The 26266-nt window shown below is 44.1% G+C and overlaps 1 protein-coding gene and 1 long non-coding RNA gene across 3 annotated transcripts in view; one reads left to right on the forward strand and one right to left on the reverse strand.

Annotated features, from left to right (window-relative positions):
* Positions 1–9810: 9810 nt before the first annotated feature.
* Positions 9811–22670, reverse strand: LOC121276341. Its single transcript, XR_005942646.1, has 4 exons — positions 22320–22670; positions 15206–17176; positions 12890–13094; positions 9811–10108 (listed from the first exon to the last, which is right to left on the reverse strand). It is a non-coding gene; the product is annotated as an uncharacterized LOC121276341 (long non-coding RNA).
* Positions 22671–23065: 395 nt separating this feature from the next.
* Positions 23066–26266, forward strand: part of dlec1 (DLEC1 cilia and flagella associated protein) — a 153890-nt gene continuing 150689 nt past the window's right edge. For both annotated transcript variants that reach the window (XM_041184760.1, XM_041184761.1), the window contains exons 1-2: positions 23066–23190; positions 25853–25975. The gene's annotated coding sequence lies outside the window, so the exon portion shown is untranslated. The remainder of the gene's footprint in view (positions 23191–25852; positions 25976–26266) is intronic.

A 26266-nucleotide genomic window follows, 5' to 3' on the forward strand; every position in this document is an offset into this window, starting at 1 on the left:
TGGGATACTTCCTCGTTCTAGGCCCTCAGTAACAGCTCGAAACTTCCTGGTTACATACAGCATGGCCAGATCCGAGAATCAACAACAGCTTATATTTATATAGCACCTTTAACATATCCAGAGGCACTTCACAGGAACATGATAAAACAAAGTATGAGACCAAGTCACACAAAGGGACATTAGGTCAGATGATCAAAAGCTTGGTCAAACTGTTGGGTTTTAAGGAGTGTCTTAAAGGAGGAAAGCCAAGGTGGAGAGGCAGAGAGCTGTAGGGAAGGAATTCCAGAGGTTAGTGTCCAGGCAACTGAAGGTGCAGCCAGTAATGGTGGAGTGAATAAAATTGGTAATGCTCAACAGGCCTGAATTAGATGAGTGCAGTTATCTTGAAAATTAGGGGGCTGTACACTTAATCCTTTAATTTTGTTATGATCACTTCCATTCATATTCTTAGCCTTGGTCTGGATTATCCCATCAGTTCCAACTGGGTCTCTTTCAGTTCTTGACAGGACATCCGCAACCACGTTCGATTTCCCAGCAATGTGGGTGATTTTTAGGTGATATGGCTGGACAAACAAACTCCAATGGAACAACCTTGTATTCTGAGTTTTGAATTTCTCCACAAAGGGTTGTGGTCAGCATAGACTGTGGTATCTCTGTATCCATTTCGGACATATATGTCAAGGTATTTGAGAGTCAGCAATAAACTTAGGGGTTCTTTCTCTACTATGGAATATCATTTCTGATATTTGTTCAGTTTTTTTGGAGAAGTGCCCAATTGGTCTCTCTATTCCTGATTCGTCCTCCTGGAGAAGGACAGCTCCTACCCTGAGGTCGCTAGCATCGATGGCTACTTTAAATGCTTGGTTCAAGTCTGGAGCTGCAAGCACTGGTTTGTTTATTAAAATGGCTTTCAGCTTCTCAAAAGCTACCTGGAGTTCCTCAGTTCATACTATTTTTATCTTTTTCTGTAGTTAGTCTGTCAGCAGGGCAGCTACAGTGCTGAAGTTTGGGACAATTTGCAGTAGAACCCACACATCCCTAAAAATCTCAGGTTTCCTGTTTTATTATGGGAATGGGAAACAGTATACTGCTTGTGCCTTTGCTGCTCTGGATAATACTTGTCCTTGTCAAGTATTCCCTCCCTTGGGGAAGGCGATGGCGTAGTGGTATTGTCGTTAGACTAGTAATCCAGGAAACCTAGGGCAATGCTCTGGGGACCTGGGTTTGAATCCCACTACGGCAGATGGTGGAATTTAGATACAATAAAAATCTGCAATTAAAAGTCTAACGATGGCTATGGAACCATTGTCGACTGTTGTAAAAACCCATCTGGTTCACTAATGCCCTTTAGGGAAGGAAATCTGCTCTCCTTACCTAGTCTGGCCTACATGTGACTCCAGACCGACAGCAATGTGGTTGACTCTGAAATGCTCTAGCAAATCCCTCAGTTGCTACAAATTGCTACAAAATCACAAAAAAGGAATGAAACTGGATGGGCCACCTGACTTTGACCTAGGCACCAGAAATGGCAATCTCAACCTTGTCGACCCTGCAAAGTCCTCCTTACTAACATCTGGAGGCTAGAGCCAAAATTGGGAGGGCTGTCTCACAGACTAGTCAAGCAACAGCCTGTCATAGTCATTCTCATGGAATAATACCTTACAGATAATGTCCCAGACACATCACCATCCCGCGTATGTCCTGTCTTACTGGCAGGATAGGCCCAGCAGAGGTGGCGGCACAGTGGTATACAGTTGGGATGGAGTTGCCCTGGGAGTCCTCAACATCAACCTCAGACCCCATGAAGTCTCAGCATCAGGTCAAACAAGGGCAAGGAAATCTCCTGCTGATTACTATGTACCACCCTCCCTCAGCTGCTGAATCAGTGCTCCTCCATGTTGAGGAAGCACTGAGGGTGGCAAGGGCACAGAATGTACTCTGGGTGGGGGACTTCAACGTCCACGAGTAGTTCGGTAGCCAAGTCCTAAATTACATAGCTGCTCAACCGGGTCTGTGGCAGGTGGTGGGGAACCAACAAGAGGGAAAAACACACTTGACCTCATCCTCACCAACCTGCTTGCCACAGGTGCAACTGTCCATGACAGTATCGGTTGGAGTGACCCCTGCACAGTCGTTGTGGAGACGAAGTCCTGCCTTCACATTGAGGATTGTTGTGTGGTACTACCGCCATGCTAAATGGAATAGATTTCAAACTAATCTAGCAACTCAAAACTGGACATCCATGAGGCGTGGTGGGCCATCTGCAGCAGACGAATTGTACTCGAACATAATCTGTAACCTCATGGCCCAGCATATCCCCCACTCTACCATTACCATCAAGCCAGGGGATCAACCCTGGTTCAATGAAGAGTGCAGGAGGGCATGCCAGGAGCAGCACCAGGAATAACTAAAAATAAGGCATCAACCTGGTGAAGCTATAACACAGGACTACTTGCATTCCAAACAGCATAAGCAGCAAGTGATAGACAGAGCTAAGCGATCCCACAACCAACGGATCAGATCTGAGCTTTGCAGTCCTTCCATATCCAGCCATGAGTGGTGGTGGACAATTAAACAACCCACTGGAGGAGGAGGCTCCACAAATATCCCCATCCTCAATGATGGAGGAGCTCAATGCAAATGATAAGGCTGAAGCATTTGCTACAATCTTCAGCCAGAAGTGCCGAGTGGATGATCCACCTCGGCATCCTCCGGAGATTCCCAGCATTCTAGATACCAGTCTTCAGCCAATTTGATTCACTCCACGTGATATCAAGAAATGGCTGAAGGCACCGGATACTGCAAAGGCTATGGGCCCTGGCAGTATTCCGGCAATAGCACTGAAGACTTGTGCTCCAGAACTTGCTGCGCCCCTAGCCAAGCTGTTCCAGTGCAGCTACAATACTGGCATCTACCCGGCTATGTGGAAAATTGCCCTGATATGTCCTCTACACAAAAAGCATGACAAATTCAACCCAGCCAATTACCATCCCATCAGTCTACTCTCCATCATCAATAAAGTAATGGAAGGGGTCATCAACAGTGCTATCAAGTGACACTTGCTTAGCAATAACCTGCTCACTGACGCCCAGTTTGGGTTCCGCCAGGGTTACTCAGCTCCTGACTTCATTACAGCCTTGATTCAAACATGGACAAAAGAGCTGAACTCCCAAGGTGAGGTGAGAGTGACTGCCCTTGACATCAAGGCAGAATTTGACCGAGTGTGGCATCAAGGAGCCCTTGCAAAACTGGAGTCAATGGGAATCAGGGGGTAAACTCTCCACTGGTTGGAGTCATACCTAGCACAAAGGAAGATGGTTGTGGTTGTTGGAGGTCAGTCATTTCAGCTCCAGGACATCACCACAAGAATTCTTCAGGATAGTGTTCTCGGCCCAACCATCTTCGACAGCTTCATCAATGACCTTCCTTCCATCATAAGGTCAGAAGTGGGAATGTTCGCTGATGATTGCACAATGTTCAGCACCATTCACAACTCCTCAGATACTGAAGCAGTCCATGTCCAAATGCAGAAAGACCTGGACAATATCCAGTCTTGGGCCGACAAGTGGCAAATAACATTCGTGCCACACAAGTGTCAGGCAATGACCATCTCCAACAAGAGAGAATCCAGCCATTGCCCCTTGATGTTCATTGTCATTACCATCACTGAATCCTCCACTATCAACATCCTGGGGGTTACCATTGACCAGAAACTGAACTGGACTAGCCATATAAATACAAGAGCAGGTCAGAGGCTAGGAATCGTGCAACGAGTAACCCACTTCCTGACTCTCCAATGCCTGTCCACCATCTACAAGGCAGAAGTCAAGAGTGTGATGAAATACTCCCCACTTGCCTGGATGAGTGTAGCTCCCACAACACTCAAGAAGCTTGACACCATCTAGGACAAAGCAGCCCACTTGATTGGCGTCACATCTGCAAACATTCACTCCCTCCACACAGTAGCAGCAGTGTGTACCATCTACAAGATGCACTGCAGGAATTCACCAAGGCTCCTTCAACAGTGCCTTCCAAAACCACAGCCACTACCATCCAGAAGGACAATGGCAGCAGATAAATGGGAATACCACCACCTGGAAGTTCCCCTCTAAGTCACTCACCATCCTGACTTGGAAATATATCGCCTTTCTTTCACCTTCACTGGGTCAAAATCCCAGAATTCCCTTCTTAATAACACTGTGGGTGTACCTACATCACATGGACTGCTGCGGTTCAAGAAGGCAGCTCACCACCGCTTTCTCAAGGGCAACTAGGGATGGGTAATAAATGCTGGCCTAGCCAGCGAAGCCCACAGCCCATGAATGAATGATAAAAAAAACCTATCAGTGTCCTAGGTGGATCACCTGAGCCTTAGAGAATACACTCTTTGCGAGATTGACCACGAGGTCAGCTGACTGTAATTTCTGGAAAACAGCTTCTAGTTGCTCTAAATGAGTTTTCCAGGTGTCACTATACACTAGGAGTTTGTTTAGGTACACTACACGAATGGATAAGCCTGCCACTCATGATTCATCAGTCTTCAAAAGGTGGTTGGAGGATTTCTGAGTCTAAATGGCATGACTTGACACTGGTATAACCCTTTGGGAGTCACAAAGGTGGGGATTTCTTTCATGCGGGTGGTCAAGGGAACCTGCCAGTATCCCTTGAGTAATTTATGTAATGTAGGCTGCAATACCAACCCTAACTATGCAGTCTCCCAGGGTGGGAATCGGATAGGAGTCAGCTCTGGTTGCTGCAATAACCTTTTGGTTGTCAATACAGAGCCTTGTGGAACCATCTGGCTTGGGTCTGAGCACAACTGGGGAGCTCCAGCTGCTGCTGCTAGGCTTTATTAGTTGGTGCTCCAGCGTATAGTTAATCTCCTCTGAAACCTGAGCCAGTTTTTCTGGACCTAGACATAGGGATGTTCCCTTAAGGGAGGGGCCTCTCCCACATTCACATCATGTAGAGCTAAAGTGGTGCAGCCTGGCTTGTCTTAACAGGTGTTTTTAAATGCATTGAACAGCCTTGTCAAGTTTCTTTGCTGTTATGCATTTAGCAGGTGGATGAACGTCCAATTTCGCTAGACAGTAAGGGTTCAATGTGGGCCTTACCCACATCTCCCTCCAAATCATCCTCACTGTTCCTCTCGTCCTCCAGATCTGTTGTTCCTGGACAGACCATTACCTTCTCACCTTGTCGTCACCTTCTCGGCTGTGATATTGGTTTATTTATGTTGACATGATATAGCCTTTGCTTTTTACTGTGGTCTCAATTACTGGGGTGTCAATTAAGTAGCTTACCTCCCCAAGTTTCTTTACTACTCTGAATGGGCCACTGAACCGGTCTTTTAAGGGTGCAACCAGTATTGGTATGAGCACTAGTATGTAGATTCCTGGCTGCAAAGTTCAAGCCCTGGCATGTTTGTCCACCTGTTTTTTCATAGCCATTTGGGAGATTTTTAAGTGTTCTTGAGCCATATCCCAGACTCCTGTAAGTGGCTCACAGAACACAGTTACATAGTCTAACATGGAGACTATGTTTCCTCCTTCTGTTCTAAAAATCTCTCCTTGATTATTTTCAGAGGACCCTCACTAGGTGTCTGTAAACCAATTCAAATAGAGTAAAACTGGTGGACCCATTGGCTGAGTCTCTGGGAGCGAACAGAAGAAAACCTAGTCCTTTATCATGGGGGCACTCGTGGCAATAGGCCCTGATCACTGTTTTTAGAGCCTAGTTGTACTCTTCTAGCAACCCCCTCCCATGACTGCGGGTGATACGCTGAGTACTTCAGCCGGGTCATGCCCAGGTTACTCATGACTTCCTGGAATATTCAGGACATGAAATGTGAGCCCTGATCCGGCTGGATCTCAATGGGCAGTCCATACTGGGTGAAGAATTGTGTTAATTCCCCCGCCACTATTTTGGCAGTTATGGTTCTCAAGGGAACAGCCTCTGGGTAGCCACATCCATGATGATAAGGATATACTTTTATTTTGGGCGAGGGCCCCACACAGTCCACTAGTACCTTGCTGACTGGTTTCCCAAAAGCTGGTGGATCACTCTCCACTACCCTGAGGAACTCCAGTGATGCCCTGGAACTGATATGATTGAACTCCTACAACCACAACCATCTTCCATTGTGCTATGAGGAGTGGAGAGTGATCCACCAGGAAGTGACGCTATCAAGGTATTGTGGGGAAATATTAAGGCTAGCACACAAAATTCCAATGGCTGGGCATGTTGGTATATGAAAAACCCAACCCACATCATCCTGCATTTTTACTGGCTGCGCCTCCACAAGGATGTGGTAAGGTTTTGCAGAACCTGCCACACCTGCCAGGTTGTGGGAAAACCCTAGTCTGCAATAAAACCTGCAGCTATGATTGCCATTCCAGCTTTTGGGGAACCAGTCGCAAGGTATTAGTAGACTGTGTGGGGGCCCTGCCCAAAATAAAAGATAGTATCTGAATTCATGTAGCATTCAAAACAAAACAGATGAACTGATAGTGCAAATAGAAATAAGCATGACCTGATAGCCATTACAGAGACATGGCCGCAGGATGACATAGATTGGGAACTGAAGATTGGAGGGTACATGACTTTTAAGAAGGACAGGAAGCTAGGAAAAGTTGGGTCTGCTAATTAACGATCATATTAGTGCATTAGAGACAGATCACCTAAGTTCAGGAAACCAGGATGTAGAAGCAGTGTGGGTTGAGAATGATAAAGGCTAGAAGTCATTTGTGGGAGTGGTGTACAGGCCCTCTAATTATAACTTCATGGTAGGACAGAGTATAAAAGAAGATAAAATGGGAACTTGTCAGAAAGGTATGGCAATGGTCATGGGGGATTTTAATCTACATATAAATTGGAAAAATCACATGGGCAAAGGAAGTCTAGATGAGGAGCTCACAGAATGTTTTTGGGATAGTTTCTTAGAACAGCATTTTCTGGAGCTAACCAGAGAGCAGGCTATACTAGACCTGGTAATGTGCAATGAGATAGGATTTATTGATAACCTCATAGTGAAGTTTTTCATTTTTCATTGGTAGCAGCAATCATAAGATGATTGAATTTTACATTCAGTTTGAGGGAGAGGAAGAGTGGGTCCAAGAGTTGTATTTTAAACATAAATAAGGGCAATTATTGTGGGAATGAAAGCAGAGCTAGCTAAAATGAACTGGTAAATGAGGTTAAGGGATAGGTCAAAAGAGATGCAGTGGAAGGCATTTAAAAGGATGTTTCACAATACACAGAATAGATACATTTTAACACGAGAAAAATTCCAAGGGGAGGACCCACCATCCGTGGTTAACTAAAAAAAATTAAAGACAGTATCAAACTTAAAGAAAAAGCATATAATTTAGCAAAGTTGTGTGACAGGTCAGAAGATTGTACAGGATATTAAAAAACAGCAAAGAATGACAAAAAGATTACTAAGGACCAGAAAATTAGAGTACGAGAGACAGCTAGCTAGAAATATAAAGATGGAGAGTAAGAGTTTCTATAGATAGTTAAATAAGAAAAGAATCAACAAAGTGAACATTAGTCCTATAAAAACTGAGTCTGTAGAATTAATAATGGATAGTAAAGAGATGGTAGATGAATCGAAAAGGTATTTTGCATCGGTCTTCACTGTAGAAGATACAAGTAGCATCCCAGAAATAGCTGTAAATCTGGAATTGGAAGGGGGGAAGGAACTCAAGAAAATTACAATCACCAGGGAAATGGTAAGTAGCAAATTATTGGAACTGTGGGCTGACAAATTCCTGGGTCCTGATGGATTTCATCCTTGGGTCTTAAAAGAAATGGCTAGTGAGATAGTTGATGCATTGGTTTTAATTTTCCAAAATTCACTAGATTTGGGAAGGTTCCATTAGATTGGAAAATAGCTAACATAACACCTTTATTTAATAGGTTTATTGCAGAAAATAAAAGCTTGGGGTGTATGGGTAACATTTTGGCATGGATAGAAGTTTGGCCAGCTAACAGGAAACAGAGGGTAGCCATAAATGGGTCTTTCTCTGGTTGGCGGAATGTAATAAGTGGTGTGCCAAAGGGATTAGTGCTGGGGCCTCAACTTTTTACAATCTATATAATGACTTGGATGAAGGTTCAGATGGTATGGCTGTTAAATTTGCTGATGATATGAAGATAGGTAGGAAAGTAAGTTGTGAAGAGGCCATCAAGACACTTCAAGGGGACATAGATAGCTTAAGTGAGTGGGCAAAGATCTGGCAAATGGAGTATAATGTGGGAAAATGTGAAATTGTCCACTTTGGCAGGAAGAATAAAAAATAAGCTTATTACCTAAATGGTGAGAGATTGCAGAACTCTGAGATTCAGATGGATCTGGGGGTCCTAGTGCATGAATCACAAAGGTTAGTATGCAGGTACAGCAAGTAATTAGGAAAGCTAATAGAATTGTTATAGTTTATTGTAAGGGGAATTGGATACAAAAGTAGGGAGGTTATGCTTCAGTTATACAAGACACTGATGAGATCACATCTGGGGTTCTGTGTTCAGTATTGTCTCCTTATTTAAGGAAGGATGTAAATGCATTAGAAGCAGTTCAGAGAAGGTTTACTACATTAATAGCTGGAATGGGTGGATTTTCTTATGAAGAAAGGCTGAAAGGCTAGGCTTATATCCACTGGAGTTGAGAAGTTTGAAACTTATAAGATTCTGAGGGGTCTTGACAGGGTGGATGTGGAGACGATGTTTCCTCTTGTGGGAGAATCTAGTACTAGAGGTCACTGTTTAAAAATAAGAGGTCACCAACTTAAGGCAGAGATTTTCCTCTCAGAAGGTAGTGAGTCTTTGGAACTCTCTTCCTCAAAAGGCAGTGGAAGTAGAGTCCTTGAATGTTTTCAAGGCAGAGTTAGATAAATTTTTGATTAAAAATGGGGTGAAAGGTGATCAGGAGGTTGCAGTCAGATCAGCCATGATCTTATTGAGGCTCGAAGGGTCGAGTGACCTGCTCCTAACTCGTATGTTCTAGGAATTCTCTCTCTCCTCCTTCCATTCCTGCCTCTCTCTCTATTTTTATCTTTCCTCAACTTCCATTTCTGCTGCTCCAATCTCAATTTCTCTGCCATTAATTTATCTGTTTCTGTCTCCTCAATTTCCACCTCCAAATGTTTCGCCAACCGTTTTAAAATTTCCATTTTTCTGGCTTTCGGCTATTATTCCAAGAACAGTGCCTTAACTTCTTGCCAGTTATCTCATCCTGTTCTATGAAAGCATTGCCATCAAATGTGGACATTTTCACACTTCAGTATTACAGACCCAAGAAGGCCTTTTGCAGTTCTTAAATTGCCTTTGAAGGAACAATTTACTTTCCCTGCTCCAATTCTTTGATCAGTCTCTGGGAACAATTCCAGACACGAGCTCCCAATTTTTAATATCCAGGTGAGAAGGGGTGAACTGGCTCCCGTCTATTCAACCTCCTGAATTAGTCACAACAAAGATTTAAGTTTATTTTTCACAGGGGTTTGCCTTTTCCGAATCAGAACGTATTAAACTATTTAAGCTGTGCGCAATAAAGACAAGAAAATAATAAAAACGAGACATCAAACATTTGATCCGCACACAGACAGACACACATGCAGACAAACACACATACATGCACAGCCACACACACAGATAAACACAGACACATGCACACACACACACACACAGACAGCCACACACACACAAACGCACCCCAGAAATAAGGGGAGTTAGAGTTCAATAAAAAAAGGTAAAAGAATATATGGTTAAGTGTCCTTTAATTGTCCTTGAGGCGTAGGTTTGAAACGCTACAGCCGATTTAGGTTAGCTTGTTTCTTGAATGCAGTCAAATGTAGAAGATGTTATGTTAGAAGAATTATTATGAGATCTCGTTTCACTGGTAGGTTTCTGGTAAAGTTGGCTTCGCGAACTGAAAGACACTTATTCCAAAAAGGAAGGAAGAGCAGCCTTCAGCCTGTTTTCTCTGCTGAAGATGTTCTTGACACTGCTTGTGTCACTTGCAATCTCTTTCATGGCTGGGCAGTCTTGCCTTGAGATACTTCGCCCATTATGTATTTCCAAGAGGCTTTAGGTGTATCTGTCCGTGGAAGGGCTATGGGGAAAAGGCAGGAAGTAGAGTTGAGGATTATCAGATCAGCCATGATCTCATTGAATGGCAGAGCAGACTTGATGGGCCGAATAGTCTACTTCTGCTCCTACGTCTTATGGCAGTCATTGTTTCAATATCTAATACTTCACATTTTTTAATGTCTTTTCCTTAAAGAGTTACAGAATGAAAGGCAACCTTATTGAAACATATAAGATTCTTAGGGGGCTTGTCAGGGTAGAAGCTGAGAGGTTGTTTCCCCTTGTGGGAGAGTCTAGGACCAGAGGGCATAATCTCAGAGTAAGTGGTTGCCCATTTAAAACAGAGATAAGGAGGAATTTCTTCCCTCAGAGGGTAGTCAATCTTGGAATTCTTTACCACAGAGGGCTGTAGAGGCTAGATCGTTAAGTATATTCAAGTCTGTGATAGACAGATTTTTAATCAGTAAGGGGATCAAGGGTTATGGGGAAACAGCAGGAAAGTGGAGTTGAGGATTATCAGATCAGCCATGATCTCATTGGATGGCGGAGCAGACTCGATGGGCCGAATGACCTACTTCTGCTCCTACATCTTATGGCAGCCATTGTTTCAATATCCAGTACTTTGCATTTTTTAATGTCTCTTCCTTAGACAGTTCTAAGTTTTGATGGGTGTCTGGATTATAGGAAATGTCTTTCTCTCTGCACTCCCCTGAGGGTGATTGGTTTGCTTCTCACCTTCACTTTGGAACGTAGCCTTGTATTTTTAGCTGTTTTCTCTGTCTCAGTTCAAATTGCAAAATTTTCAGTCAGTTGGAAGTTGAAAAATCATATTTTCAAGAATAAAGGGGCATAGGCTTGTGGCAACCCAAAGTCTTTAGAAGTTTTTCCACTTTCCTTTTAAAAACTATTGAGAGTTGTGCTTGCACCATTGTTTCTGATCAGATATTCCATGGCCAAACATTCCACTATATAAAGCTTCCTCTAGCCCATCTCAGCCTCAAAAGAAAAGTGCGTCACCTTCAACTGCAACATATTTCCATTTCCCATACCACCTGTACTCGCAGCTTTTCTCAGGCCGTTACTATATTGACACTATTGAATTGTACATAGGGCCTGACTTGTGCAAAACACTGAAAATGCTGAACTCAGTCCTGTTCCTGCCACTCCTTGACTGCTCATCCATCCTGTCCGACCCCACAGTCAACAGTCAGCGATGATCAGTTCCAGGAACAAGCTTATTTGGCTCGTTGCACTAACAGCCACATAAGTCCTCTCACTATTCCAATAATTGAAGTAATCTAGCCTGCCCAAAACAGGATTTGGGGTTGATTCTAACTTGCTTCACCTGATGTAAAGTGGATGGAAATTACCTAAAAATGGGTTTGGTAGCCTTACCCTTCCCTCGATTAATCTCAAAGATGTAGTTGGTGATGTTTTGAAAGGGACCTACCACTTTGTGCCAAAGTACCTGCCTGGGTCTCTTAACCTCAAGCTGAACCATGAGGAGACGGTGTCACTGGACTGGTATTCCAGAGACCTGGGGTAATGCTCTGGGGACCTGGGTTTGAATCCCACCATGGCAGATGGTATAATTTTAATTCACTAAAAATCTGTAATTAAAAGTCTGACGAAGGCCACAAAGCCATTGCCGATTGTTGTAAAAACCCATCTGGCTCACTGATGTCCTTTAGGGAAGGAAATCTGCTGTCCTTACTTGGTCTGGCCTACATGTGAATCCAGACCCACAGCAATGTGGCTGACTCTTAAATGCCCTGTGAACAAGGGCAATAAGGGATGGGCAATAAATGCTGGCCTAGCCAGAGATGCCCACATCCCATGAACGAATAATAAAAAAAAACCCATGGAGCAGAATTTTCTGGTCGGCGAGTGGGTGTCCCGATATCACCGCGCGTCATTTAGATTTTCAGTTCAGTGGGCGTGCAGCCGAGTCAAAGGCCTATTAAGGCCATTTAAATAGCAATTAATTCAATCAGCTGAGCTGCTCATCCAACCTTAAGGTTGGCGGGCAGGCGAAGAGCCCAGGGCAGCCTTCGCGTTTTTCATGAAACCTCATCCACGGGCAGGATGTTTCATAAAGTGTTTTAAAAGTCAATAAAATTTTCAAAATAATTCTTTCACATGTCCCAGCTCATGTGACAGTGTCACATGAGAGGACATGTTTTAAAAGTTTTTATTTCCCTTTATTTAAATTTACACACGTCAAACCAATCCCGAGGCACCTCCGTTCCTCAGGGAGATCTCTGCGCTCTTTCGCCTGAATGCACAAAAGAGCACAGGGAACGACTCAGTGAATCCACCCCCCCCTCCCCCCAGCACAGGGAGCGCTCAGCGCTTCCGGGTGAGTGTCATGCTGGACGGGCCTTAATTGGCCCACCCACTTAAAATGGCGGCGTGTCCTCGATCGGGGGCGCCGATTGGGTTCGCACCCACCTCCTTCCGCCCCCGCACAACCCCGCCCCCAACGGGTGGGGGCATAATTCAGCCCATGATAAACAGCAGGAAGGAACCCCCACCAGTGCCAATTAAAGAGATCATCTATGACTTAACAAACAACTAATTGGTAATTTATTCTTATCTATTCACTTCTATCCCAAATCCCAGTGTGGTTTCAGAACTGAAAAATCTACAATTGATATGATCTTCTCAGTTTGGCAGCTGCAAATGTCATGAGCAAAGAAGACTACTATATATTGTCTTCATACATCTCAGCTAAGCATTTGAGCAGAGGTTGTCTATTTGAGCTAATGGAGAAAATTGGCTGAATGCCAATGTGATCTCCACTTACCGTGACACCATGATGAGTAAGGTCAGCTACGACGGGCAACATCAGAACCCTTTGCGATCTGCAGTGGGGTCAAACAGGTATTGTTCTTGCACTGACATTCTTTGGCATATTCTTCTCCTTGCTCGTGTCATATGCCTTCAGGTCATCTACACAGGGTGTCTACTTACATCTCAGAACTGATGGAAAGCTGTTCAGCCTTGCTCACCTAAGATTCAGGACAAAAGTAGATCAGGTGTTCAACAGAGAGTTTCTCTACGCTGACAATGCTGCATTAACATTCCATACTGAACAACATCTGCAGGGGCAAAAGGACAGATTCTCACACCTGTAAAGAGTTTGGTTTGAGTCATACTACCAGCATTGATGTGATGTGAGAGGTTGTTGATAGCTTTGCATATCTAGGTTCTACAATCACCAGCAATCTGTCACTTGTTGCTGAAATCAACACAAGTGTCACAAAAGCTGCGGCTGTTATGTCCACTCTGAGTAAGAGAGTGTAGAACAACAGCAACCTGACTGAGAACACCAAACAGTGAGTCGACCAAGTCTGCGTCCTCAGCGCACTCCTCTACAGTGAAAGGCAGGAGAAAAGGCTGAACAGTTTCCACCTTTGCTGCTCAGGTATATCCTCAGCACCTCTTAGCAGGACAAGGTCACCAACTCAGAGGTCCTTGAGCATGTTAATTCCATCACCAGTCATTGCAAAGCAACCAGCGTCCGTGCTGGTTCGGTAGCATTCGAGTAGGATCTTGACCGTACACCCAAAGACCTTCTGTACGGTGAACTGACTACTGGGTCACAACCTCCTGAATGTCTATACCTTTGCTACAAGGATACCTGCAAATGAGACATGAAGATGGCGGATACTGATGCTGACACCTGGGAGACAGTTGCTGATGGCCGTGACCTCTGGAGGCTGACTGTCTGGAAGGGCGTTGGAAGAGGCGAGCAGCAAAAAAAGCTCAGCTGGCTGAGAAGAGGGCCCAGAGAAAACAGAGGCCAGCGAATCAGACCACTGGCTTCCTCTGCAGAAAATGTGCCAGAGACTGCCATGCCTTAATCCATTAGAGTTTAGAAGAATGACGGGTGATCTTCTTGAAACATATAAGATCCTGAAATGACTTGATAGGGTGGATGCTGAGATGTCTCCTCTTGTGGGGCAGACTAGAACTAGGAGACAATGTTTAAAAATAAGAGGTCACCCTTTTAAGATAGAGATGAAGAATTTTTTTTCTGAGGGTTGGTAATCTATGGAAGTCTCTTCCTCAGTAAACAGTGGAAGCTTGGTCATTTAATTTATTCAAGGCTGAGTCATGTAGATTTTTGATTGGCAAGGGAATCAAGGGTTATGCGGAACAGACAGGAAATTAGAGTTGAGACTACAATCAGAACAGCCATGATCTAATCGAATGGTGGAGCAGGCTAGGGTCCTGAATGGCCTACTCCTGCTCCTAAGTCCTATGTTCCTATGCCAAAGTGGGATGCCTCAGCCACACTGGGTGATACTTAACATGTTGAAAAGCGTCATCTTAAGAGATGGGAGACTGCCACAGATTTATTCTGGCTGTTGCTATGATATGTTTGGTGCTTTTCATAACTCTTTCAAGTTGCAAAGAAGTGGTGTGATAAGGACTGAAGTAGTCATTAAACTTCTAGCACAGCAGCCAGGTCACCAAGGCCTGACTCCTGGCAGTGATCTCCAGGGTTATCTGCTCCCACTGTCTAGTGTGCATGTCTGGAGGGTTTCCTTCAACCCTGCAGATGCAGAACATCTCTCCAAACTTCTCCACCAAGATCTTCACTGCAGCATCCGAAAGCTTTGCAGTCTATCCTCTCCCATGATGTGGCATTCCTCACTATTTCCCAGGACAGATTGACTTGACTCCCAGCACCTTGTGCAGCTACAATATTCTTCCCCATAAGAGGTGCAGGCTAGCTTTAAGTGATGCTTAGAATTGTGATTTTGGGCAATCTGTTGATGTGTGCAGCCAGTGAACAGCAATTAACAGTTATCACTGGCAGTCCACTGAAATCATTATAATTAGCAGGTAACATAAAAATGGTGTGCTGACTGCATTTCGATTAATGGCAGCAGATTAAGTAATCATATATTCGTGGTCAGGCACCCATTTCAGGACTATCCAAATTAGCTTCCTTGTTAATTGCAAAATACTTTTTTGTATTCTAACCTTTTGATGTACTTAATTGCTTTTTCAGTACTCAATTTTACAAAAACCTGACAGACTGCCTCTGCCCCTGGGGGAGAAATTCAATTTCATTTCTTCTATTTGTTGGCTCTAAAAAGGAGAAACTTACCAAAACTGATTTGCTCCCAAAGTTCAACAGTCACCATTTCTGTCGAAGGGTCATGAGGACTCGAAACGTCAACTCTTTTCTTCTCCGCCGATGCTGCCAGACCTGCTGAGTTTTTCCAGGTAATTCTGTTTTTGTTTTGGATTTCCAGCATCCGCAGTTTTTTTGTTTTTGTCACCATTTCAGTTTGGCCGATTCTTAGTTGCTGAGGGTGCCCACCTGTAACAAGCTTTAGGCCTCTTAAATATGGCAATCAGGAACCTAATGTAGATAATCTGTTTTTGTGATGTTGGTTGAGGTATAAATATTGGTAGGAAACATGGGAGAACTCCCCTGCTCTCTTTGAAACTGTGCTATGGAATCTTTTATGCTCACCTAAGAGAACAGACTAGACCCTGGTTTAATGTTTCTACTTGTGAGCTATCATTATAAGGCAGTAACTAATCCAATAAGGAATTCAGGAAAAACTTCTTAAACCATAGAGTGATTAGAATCTGGTACTATGTGCCTCATGGATTAGCTGAGGCAAATAGCAAAGATGCATTTAAAGGGAAACTAGACAAGTAAATGAGTGAGAAAGGAATAGAAAGGAATAGAAAAAAAAACATGGTCAGATAAAGTGGGATGTGATGAGGTTTCCGTGGAGCATAAACAATAACATTGACCAGCTGAATGGCATGTTTCTGTACTGTAAATTCAATGTAATTATCATCCAAAAGACTGCAGCTGACTTGGGTGACAGCATAAATTTTGGGCTTCAAATCTCTGGCATGGGTCTTGACCCATGACCGTCTAAAGCTGAAGTGAGCGAGATACCACCGAGTCACAATTATCATCTGACAATCTATCGCAAAAAAAAGTAGTTCATTATCATTTTAACCACTTATTGTCTCATTGGCTTTTTATAAACTTGTGCGAATAAACTATGCTTTGAAACATAACACTTAAAAGTGCCTTGTATTTGAAATCTTTTCTGTAGAAAAATGTGTTAAAGGTCCTGAAACTTGACAATGCAGGAGAACTGCAAACATTTCTGATTTAAAGGTATTTAATTGTATGAGCATCAGAAGGCTATTGCTGAGTTACACTTATCCTACTTGAATTCACTGTTAACAAATCCACAATTGCCATATCCTTGTTTAAGCAATCATCAAATCACAAAGTCAGTGCTTTGCAAGTATTTGTTTCGCAACTGGATTCAGAGATCTTAGTCTTTTGACTGAAGATGTAGAAACAGTTTGAACACGTAGGTTTGTCTAAAATTTGTATATGAAAAAACATGTAAAAAAGGTACATGTTCTAATGATTCAAATTAAAGTTGGAACAAACTTTGTTGTAACAAACAGAATTATTGTGGAGTTGCAATCATTTTTTGGAAAGTTATATTATCTATCCCTATAAATCCTATATATGTTGTCTCTATTCTTAGGTGATTTATCCTTTCACAGTCTTCTCTCTAATTAATTATTAATCTAAATGGAATTCCACGAATACCATATGTATCTTAAGCTACCAAAAGGCAAAATTCTAGGAGCAGGTGCCAAAGATGCTTGGCATAGAAGAGGAAGGATGACTGAGGAGAAAATGCAAAATATTTTTAAAAATGTTGCAGGAAGAATAGGATGCAACTTGTGGGAGCAAAATATATTTCTCAGCCCAGCTTGATCAATAGTTCTCCTGTAGCCAGAGACAGATAGATCAGTTAAAGAGGCTCCATGGACGATCAGTAACTGATCATCATAAAAATGACACTATTGCGAATGTATGATTGAAACAGTTAAACAAAAAGAGACCAGGAAGAAAAGATGCCAATACACCGTGTTGTGCCTGGTCTACAGCCTTGCCATCTCCAATGCTGACTGTATCCTCTGACGAAGTGGATGACAATCTCTTCTGTAGGTGTCAGTATTTGCAAAGTGGCAGAACCTCGTCTTCATTCAAGGTTCTCTCCCTTTTGTTGTATGCCAACATTTCCTGAGGAGTAGAAGAGGGAAAAAAATTACCCAGGGAAGCATTTTTAACATGTATCAGACAGTTTACTATTGTGTGCATGATAAGGAAGAAGCAATAACTGTGGCCAAAAGGGAGAAGTAGTTGCAAGGACATTTGCAACTGTTTAGGGTAAAATTCCCTGCTTACTTATGAAGTGATTCGGCAAGTGAGGAAGGAGTGAGAGGATTGATAGTGTTGAGACAAAGGTTGGGTTCTTGACGGTCTAAATTTGCTTAAAGTATGAGTATTGTGAAGGATGAAATTCATTTCAGGACTTTAGTCAAGTCCTGGCAAAAAAACCTGAATGCATTCACATATTTTGCCACCGGTCACCAATTGGCCTTTGTGCCCATCTAAAATCTGTTTTCAGAAAAGTTGTTACAACCTGTAGGGAACAGCTAAACCTTCCAATTAGACAGCAGCTGAGCAGACCCCAAAAAAACTTGCTTCACGGAAAATGTTTTTTTTTAATTAAAGCTGCATCGCAGCAGCTTATTTATTACATGCAACTTCTTTGAGAGAAAACACTAAACAAATCACCCATGTCATGATTCTCAGAAGCCTTCAAGTTCCTCCACAACGAACGGCAAAAGATAAATTAATTCTTCAGATGTGTCCAGCAATTGATCTGATTTATTGAACAGTACTGCACAGATGAAGGCCATTCGGTTCATTGTGCCTGTGTCGGCTCTTTGAAAGAGGTATTCAAGTACTCCCACTCCTCTGCTCTTTTTCCATAGCCCTGAAAATTTTACACCTTCAAGGGAACTCCCTCCTTAACAGCACTGTGGGTGTACCTACACCACATGGACTATAGCAGTTCAAGAAAGCAGCTCACCGCCACCTCCTCAAGGTCAATTAGGGATGGGCAATAAATGCTGGCCTAGCCAGCGACGCCCACATCTCATGAGTGAATAAAGGAGTTATCCAATTCTCTGCTGAAAGTTATTATTGAGTCTACTTCTAATTGGTGCTTGGCCTAAATAGCCAAGTGGTTATGGTACTGGGTTTGTAACCCCAAGATCAAGAGTTCAAATCTCACAATGGCAAACTATGAAACAATGTAACTTCATCTGAAACAGATGGAAACGTGTTTGTACTCAAAAGAGTTACAGACAACAGTTGAGTGAATTTTAGGCTTGGCCTAAATAGCCAAGTGGTTATGGTACTGCGTTTGTAACCCCAAGATCAAGAGTTCAAATCTCACAATGGCAAACTATGAAACAATGTAACTTCATCTGAAACAGATGGAAACGTGTTTGTACTCGAAAGAGTTACTAGCATTTTGGCTTGGCCTAAATAGCCAAGTGGTTATGGTACTGGGTTTGTAACCCCAAGATCAAGAGTTCAAATCTCACAATGGCAAACTATGAAACAATGTAACTTCATCTGAAACAGATGGAAACAGGTTTACTCAAAAGAGTATCAAGAGTTCAAATCTCACAATGGCAAACTATGAAACAATGTAACTTCATCTGAAACAGATGGAAACAGGTTTACTCAAAAGAGTATCAAGAGTTCAAATCTCACAATGGCAAACTATGAAACAATGTAACTTCATCTGAAACAGATGGAAACGGGTTTGTACTCAAAAGAATCAAGAGTTCAAATCTCACCATGGCAAATTATGAAACAATGTAACTTCATCTGAAACAGATGGAAATGGGTTTGTACTTGAAAGAGTTACTTCTGATTGGTACATATTGTCACCAATCCTGTTGATCTGTCTTGTGAAATGCTGTGAACCTGACAGATGGGTTAAAAAACTAGCACCTTAAAATGCTGACAACAGGAAATTTTTGTCTAATTAGTGTGGGCTAGACATGAACTCGCATCCAGGAGCCAAAGGAAATATTGGGCTAACCGTCTGTGCCACCCAGCCCCTGAAGCAGTATTAGAATAAAAGTTTAGGAATAAAACCTAAGACTTGCAGAAGGTGAAGTAATGCTGAGTTTATCGCGTTCTAACAAAGTAGTTATGAACAAATGACTGATAAACAGTGTTGTATTTAATTAAGGGGAAGGTGTGTGGGGAAAGTAGTGAGATAAGTATTTGATTAGTTTAGACAATCAGTTGATTGCTGCCTGGTGTGAATATTTTACTGCATGAGTCATGGCAAAATAAACAAAGCAGCTTGAGTTTTGTGGAGCTTTGTTACACCTGAAATACTGTATCACACCCATTTCTTTCCCTTGTTAGTCATCTCCCCTCTCCTACTTACAATGTGTTCATTCATTCCTATGGTTTAGGAACCTAAGACAAGAGTAGGACTTTCAACCTTCAAGCCAATTCAATGCAATGATGGCTGATTTATCTCTTAAACTCTGTTTACCCACTTTGGTCCCATATCCCTTAATATCCTCACCGAACAAAAATCTTGCTTTTTTTAAATCATTCATGGGGTTGCTAGCTTGGCCAGCATTTATTGCCCATCCTTAATTTCCCTTGTTCAGATGGCTTTTAAGAGTCAACCACATTCCTGTGCGACAGTAGGTTTCCTTCCCTAAAGGACATTAGTGAACAATGGGTTTTTACAACAATCAGCAATGGTTTCATGGTCATTGTAAGACTTGAGTGAAAATTTTTCATCCAGATTTTTATTAAACTCAGATTTCAATATCTGCTGTAATGGGATTTGAACCTAGGTCCACAGAGCATTATCCTAGGTTTCTAGAATAGTAATCAGTGACAATCCCACTAGGCCACCACCTCCCCTATATTTTAATTGACTCCAGCCTGAACAACTTTCTGCATGAGAGAGTTCCAGATATCATCTTGAACTGCTGCAGTCCATGTGCTGTAGGTACACCCACAGTGCTGTTAGGGAGGGAGTTCCAAGATTTTGACCCAGCGACAGTGAAGGAACAGCGATATATTTCCAAGTCAGGATGGTGAGTGGCTTGGAGGGGAACTTCCAGGTGGTGGTGTTCTCATCTATCTGCTGCCCTTGTCCTTCTAGCTGGCAGTGGTTGTGGGTTTGGAAGGTGCTGAGGAAGGAACCTTGGTGAATTCCTGCAGTGCATCTTGTAGACGGTACACACTGCTGCTACGGTGCGTCAGTGGTGGAGGGAGTGAATGTTTGTGGATGTGGTGCCAATTAAGCGGGCTGCTTTGTCCTGGACAGTGTCAAGCTTCTTGAGTGGGATAGGAGGTGCACTCATCCAGGCAAGTGGCGAGTATCCCACCAAACTCCTGTCCTATGCCTTGTAGATGGTGGACAGGATTCAGGGAGTCAGGAGGTCAGTTACTTGTTGCAGGATTCCTAGCCCCTGACCTGCTCTTGTTGCCACAGTATTTGTATGGCTAGTCCTGTTCAGTTTCTGGTCAATGGTAACCCCCAGGCTGTTGATAATGCGGGATTCAGTGATGTTAATCCCATTGAACATCAAGAGGCAATGGTTGGATTCTCTCTTGTTGGAAGTGGTCATTGCCTGACACTTTTATGGTGCAAACAATTTGCCACTTGCCAGCCCAAGCCTGGATATTGTCCAGGTCTTGCTGAATTTGGACATGGACAAGAGGAGTCATGAATGGTGCTGAACATTGTGCAATCATCAGCGAACATCCCCACTTCTGACCTTATGTTGGAAGGTAACCTCCAAGATGTTGATAGTGGGGGATTCAGCAATGGTAACCTCATTGAATGTCATGGGGCAACAGCTAGATTCTCTGTTGGAGATGGTCATTGCCTGGCACTTCTGTGGCACAAATGTTACTGTCCACTTGTCAGCCCAAGCCTGGATATTGTCCAGCTCTTGCTGCATTTGGACATGGACTGCTTCAGTATCTGAGGATTCGCGAATGGTGCTGAACATTGTACAATCATCAGCGAACATCCCCACTTCTGACATTATGATGGAAGATAGGTCATTGATGAAGCAGCTGAAGATGGTTGGGCTGAGGACACTACCCTGAGGAACTCCTACAGTGATGTCCTGGGACTGAGATGATTGGCCTCCAACAACCACAACCATTTTCCTTTGTGCCAGGTATGACTGCAACCAGCGGAGAGTTTTCCCCCTGATTCTCATTGATTACAGTTTTTCCAGGACTCCTTGATGCCACACTCGGTCAAATGCTGCCTTGATGTCAAAGGTAGTCACTCTCACCAAACCTTTGGAGTTCAGTTCTTTTGTACATATACAGGCCAATAGGAGGCCTTCCAGCTTCAAAGCAGTACCAGAATGTCATGGAAGGTAAGTGAGTGTGAGAGAGAGAGAGAGAGAGCACGAGACCGAGATGGGTGGGTGGGGGGCACGTGCTAACAAGCAAGTGCCCAGTCTCCAATGTGTTGCAATTTAAAATAATGCCCTTTTCAGCTGGGCAACCCCTCAACAGGGGCAGCCTACACTCAGGTTGGCAGGGAGGGCCTTTAAGCCTGCGCGGACTGGCTCCATTGGTGACACACTCGCCTCACTCCAGAAACCTGAGCTCTAAAATCAAGGCTGACATTCAAGTGTAGTACTGAAAAAGTGCTACACCGTCCGACATGCTATCTTTTGGATACGTCCATCTCCCCACTCAGATAGACGTAAAAGATTCAAACCCAATGGAATTATTTTGAAGAAGAGCACTGGAGTTATATGCTGTGATCTGGCCTATATTTATCCCTTAATCAACATCCATAGCTGGAGACTGAGACGGTGTTTAACTGAAGTGTTCAAAATTATGATGGGCCAGATATTGATAGGAAGCACCTTTTGCCCTTAGCCGAGGAGTCAATAACCAGAAAACACGGATTTAGAAGGGAGCTGAGAAATGTGTTCGCCCAGAGGATGGTGGGGTCTGAAATGCACTGCTAGGATAGGCAGCACCTGAACAATGTTTAAATGTAAACCCTACGGTTATGCACTTGAGGTACCATGGCTACGGACCAAGAGCCGGAAAGTGGAATTAGATTCACAGAATTACACAGGGCAGAAGAGGCCCTTCGGCCCATCGAGTCTGCACGGACAGGTGAGAAGCACCTGAGCTACCTACCCTAATCCCAGTTACCAGCACCGGTAAAACCAAGCCCACAGCCTTGAACCATACAAGTACTTGGATTGCTCCGCTTCAGTTGGCACAGACACGATGGGCTGAATCGCCTCCTCCTGTGCTGTAAATTTTCAATGTTTGTACTTACAACGGTCAACATCGTGAACTCCTAAGGGAGGGCTTAAGAAAAATGGCAACAGCAGATCTGGGATGGTGGTTTTTTTTCCCAGACAAGCTAACGAGGATAACTTAGTTTAACATCTCCCAATCCCAGGTGTAGTATTTTTGATCGGCCGGTAGACATTTCCTTTAAACGGTTGAGGGAAATCGCCGTCTGACCGGGGATGACTAGTGGCTCCATCACTACGGTACCACTAAGACCCTCACATCTAATAACAACAAGCGGCGGCGCATCGCTAGAGAGTCGGCGTACGATCTTTGGATTATAAACGCTCGCCACAATTTGCATCTTTGCCTCGGAGCGCGGCGCCTGACCAGCGACCGGCTCTCCTTTCCTAAGATGGCGTCCTTCTCCTTCACATCGCTGTGCTTTCATTGGCCGGGACTCGAGGCCGCCGTTTCCGCCTCTCTCGTTTCTATTGGTGGTCCTTCGCTAAGGGTAGGTGAATCGCACCCAATGGAAAGAAGGCACTTGGTTAGGGCGGTTTCAGCGCCATCCAATGACGAGATGATGTCCGACAATTTCCCAACATCATTGGTCAGCACTCGGTCAGGGCTCTTCCCACACCACCCAATGACAAGACCACGTCTTCCACTCCCCCCGTCCCTATTGGTCTTTCTTCCGTTAGGGGAGGTTGAAGTGACATCCAATGGAAAAGAGGCGTCCGACGTTTTTCTCATGCTCATTGGTCAGTCGTCGGCCGGCGGTGGCGGCGGCATGCAATGACATGTCAGCGTCGCTCGGTCTCTCATGCTCATTGGTCGCCTCGTCGGCCGAAGCTGGGTGCCGTGGAGACCGTTGTCAAACAGACAAGATGGCGCCGGCGGGTTGGAGTGAGGTATTTTCCCTGAACTCAAGTTCTGTCGAAGGGTCATGAGGACTCGAAACGTCAACTCTTTTCTTCTCCGCCGATGCTGCCAGACCTGCTGAGTTTTTCCAGTTAATTCTGTTTTTGTTTTTATTTTCCCTGAGGCTGGCTGACTGAGTGAGAGAGAAAAAGAACAAAAACAAAAATAGCTGGAAAAACTCAGCAGGCCTGACAGCGTCTGCGGAGAGGGACACAGTTAACATTTGGAGTCTGTATGACTCTTCATCAGGACTAAGGAAACATGGAAATGTGGTGAAATATAAGCTGGTTGGGGGGGGGTGGGGGGGGGGGGGCGGTGGGACAGGTAGAGCTGGATAGAGGACCAGTGATAAGTGGAGGCAAAGAAGAGATTGCCAAAGATGTCATGGACAAAAGGGTGTTGACGGTGGTGATAATAGCTAAGGATGTGCTAATGGGGACATTAAGAATAGCAAGCAGGAAAAGCAAGTGAGGTGAGGTGAGGTGGGGTGGGGGGAAGGGATCAAAATGGGCTAAAAGGTGGCGCTAAAACAATAGATCGAAATAAATTTAAAATAGGCGGGAAAAAAAATATATTTTTCATTATAAATTATTGGAAAAGGGGGGATCAGAAAGGCGGTGGGGATGGAGCGAGTTCATGATCTGAAGTTGTTCAACTCAATGTTAAGTCTGGAAGGCTGTAAAGCACCTAATCGGAAGATGAGGTGCTGTTCCTCCAGTTTATGTTGAGCTTCACTGGAACAATGCAGCAGGCCAAGGACGGACATGTGGGCATGAGAGCAGGGTGGTGTGTTGAAATGGCAAGCGACAGGGAGGTCTGGGTCATGCTTGCAGACAGACCGAAGGTGTTCCGCAAAGTGGTCACCCAGTCTGCGTTTGGCTTCTCCAATGTAGAGGAGACCGCATTGGGAGCAACGAATGCAGTAGACTAAATTGAGGGAAGTGCAAGTGAAGTGCTGCTTCAATTGAAAGGAGTGTTTGGGCCCTTGGACCGTGAGGAGGAGGGGCAAGTAAAGGGGCAGGTGTTGCACCTTCTGCGGTTGCATGGGAGGGGGTTGAGGTGTAGAGAGTAATCTAGGAGTGGACCAGGGTGTCCCAGAAGGAACGATTCCTGCAGAAAGCCGCTGGGGTGGGGCGTAAAGGGAACTTGTGCTTGGTGGTGGCATCATGCTGGAGTTGGCGGAAATGGCAGAGGATGATCCTTTGAATGCGGAGGCTGGTGGGGTGATAAGTGAGGACGAGGGGGACCCTATCATGGTTCTGGGAGGGAGAGGAAGGTGTGAGGGCAGATGTGTGGGAGATGGGTTGAACATGGTTGAGGGCCCTGTCAACCACCGTGGGTGGAAAACCTTGGTTAAGGAAGAAGGAAGACATGTCAGAGGAACTGTTTTGGAAAGTGGCATCATCAGAACAGGTGCGACGGAGGCAAAGGACCTGAGAGAATGGGATGGAGTCCTTACAGGAAGCGGGGTGTGAGGAGCTGTAGTCGAGGTAGCTGTAGGAGTCAGTAGGCTTGTAATGAATATTGGTGGACAGTCTATCACCAGAAATTGAGACAGAGAGGTCAAGGAAGGGAAGGGAAGTGTCAGTGATGGACCACATGAAAATGATGGCAGGGTGAAAATTGGAAGCAAAATTAATAAATTTTTCCAATCCAGACGAGAGCATGAAGTGGCATCGAAGCAATCATTGATGTACCAGAGAAAGAGTTGTGGGTGGGGGCCTGAGTAGGACTGGAACAAGGAATGTTCCACATACCCCATAAAGAGACAGGCATAACTGGGGCCCATGCGGGCACCCATAGCCACACCTTTTATTTGGAGGAAGTGACGAGTTTAAGGAGAAATTGTTCAGTGAGAGAACAAGTTCAGCCAGACAGAGGAGAGTAGTGATGGATGGGGAAAGAACCCTGAGAGCCCTCAGGCTTTTTAACCCTGTAAACTGTACATACGGGGCATCACTTATGAACACTTTATAGGATTTGGAGAGAATGGCTGTTACTGTTTGGACTCAATATGCTTTGTCCACCACATTCTTAGGCATCATGCAACGAGTCCACTGTGTGAGTTAAAAACATGCTAATAGCTAATTATAATATTGTAACAACTTTTGATGAACCAATGCAATGGTTAGATTTTTGAGATGGGGAGAGAGGGGGATAAAGAAAGAAATTAGTTGTTTTGATGAGGTTTCACTTACTCTATGAGTGACTTGGAGGTAGTGCACAATTTTTCTGGAAACTATTTATTAAGAACTATTCACAAAGACCTCATGGTAAGTACAAAAACAAAAAATGCTGGAAAAACTCTGCAGATCTGACCACGTCTGTGGAGAGAAATACATAATTGACATTTCGAGTCTGGATGACTCTTCTTCCTCACCTTTCAGGTCCTGGGGTCTCTGGCACTTAGACTGGTGGGACTGCTTGTAGTCCTGTGGTATTGCTGGGACTTTGGAGCTGCTGGTCAATCAGATTGACTGGTAGTTCTCCGAGGCAGGATTTCTCATGGGTGAGGGGCGAAAATCCTACCTCTAGCCAGTTAATGCTCTTGGAAACTCCGCCATCTGGAAAATCCTGCCCCATGTTTCTATGCATGCTATTTATTTTAAAAAGAATGCATACATTTCTTTCTTGTTTATTTTTCATTCACAGAATATGGATGTTGTTGAAAAGGCCAGAATTTATTGCCCTAATTATCCTTGAGAAGGTGGTGGTGAGATGCCTTGTTGAACTGCTGCAGTCCATTTGGTGAAGATATTCCCAGAGTGCTGAAAGGTAGGGAATTCTAGATTTTGACCCAGCAACAATGAAGGGATGGCGATAAAGTTCCAAGTCAGGTCATGTATGTGAGTTTAACTATAACTTGTAGTGAGATGTAGGTATTTCCAAGCACCTGCTGCCCTTGTCCTTCTAGTTGGTAGATGTCTTGGATTTGAAAGGTGCTGTCGAAGGAGACTTGGTGAGTTACTGCAGTGCATCTTCTAGATGCTGCCACCGTAGAGGGAGTGAATGTTTAAGGTGGTGGATGGGGTGCCAGTCAAGAGGGATGCTTTGCCCTGGATGGTG

Source organism: Carcharodon carcharias, chromosome 3 (genome assembly GCF_017639515.1).
Source record: "Carcharodon carcharias isolate sCarCar2 chromosome 3, sCarCar2.pri, whole genome shotgun sequence".
Lineage (NCBI taxonomy): Eukaryota > Metazoa > Chordata > Chondrichthyes > Lamniformes > Lamnidae > Carcharodon > Carcharodon carcharias.